Source organism: Nanorana parkeri, unplaced genomic scaffold (assembly GCF_000935625.1).
Source record: "Nanorana parkeri isolate BGI_ZX_2015 unplaced genomic scaffold, ASM93562v1 scaffold1969, whole genome shotgun sequence".
Taxonomy (NCBI): Eukaryota; Metazoa; Chordata; class Amphibia; order Anura; family Dicroglossidae; genus Nanorana; species Nanorana parkeri.
In genome coordinates, this window is record NW_017308237.1 from 57,216 (window position 1) to 58,096 (window position 881).

Genomic DNA, 881 nt, shown 5'->3' on the forward strand with positions numbered 1-881 from the left:
ATAGATATATATATATATATCTATATATATATATACTGTATTTGGGATGCACCAAAATTTCGTCTGCCGAAACATATCAGCTGAAAATGGCACTTTTGGCAAAATGCCGAAAGTACCATCATTCTGCTGAATTTGCAGTGCATCCATGGTTTCTCTCCTCCCCGCTGGGTGCTGCTCTGTGTCCCCTCTGACACAGCGCAGCATCCAGCAGGGAGGAGAGAAATTGTCAGAGGAGGCTGAGTGGTGCGGGGGAGGAGAGCTCTGTGAGCTGACAGCATGTCACAGGAGGCCATGCTCTCTTCCCGCACTGCCCCTCTCAGCCTCCTGTGACAAATCGGGATGGAGAGTGGTGTGGGGGTGGAGATAGCTGTCACAGGAGGCGGAGCAGGAGATGTGGGGGAGGACTCAAATGAGACCTAGACCTCACTGGCTCAGCCTCCTGTGAGAGCCAATCCTGGATAGAGAGCAGTCTGTTTAGACACCTGATATTTTACCGAAGCCCCCAGCAGTAAAGTTAAAAAATAAAAATATTTATCAAAAATAAATAATAATTAAATATAAAAAGCACCGTTGGGTATAGGTATACACTAGCCCTCAAAATTATTCACCCTTCTTGGCATTTCTCCTACTTTGTTGCATTACTATTTGGAAATAAAATGGATTATGCCTACCACTTTAAAGATGCAGAATATATGCAAAAAAACTGAAAACTTAAGCGTGCTTAACTATTAACCCCCCAAAATCAATACTTTGTATAGCAACCTTTTGCAGCAATTACAGCTACTAGTCTCTTGGGGGTATGTCTGTATAACCTTGGCACATCTAGCCACTGATATTTTTGCCCATTCTTCAAGGTAAAATTGCTCCAGCTCCTTCAAGTT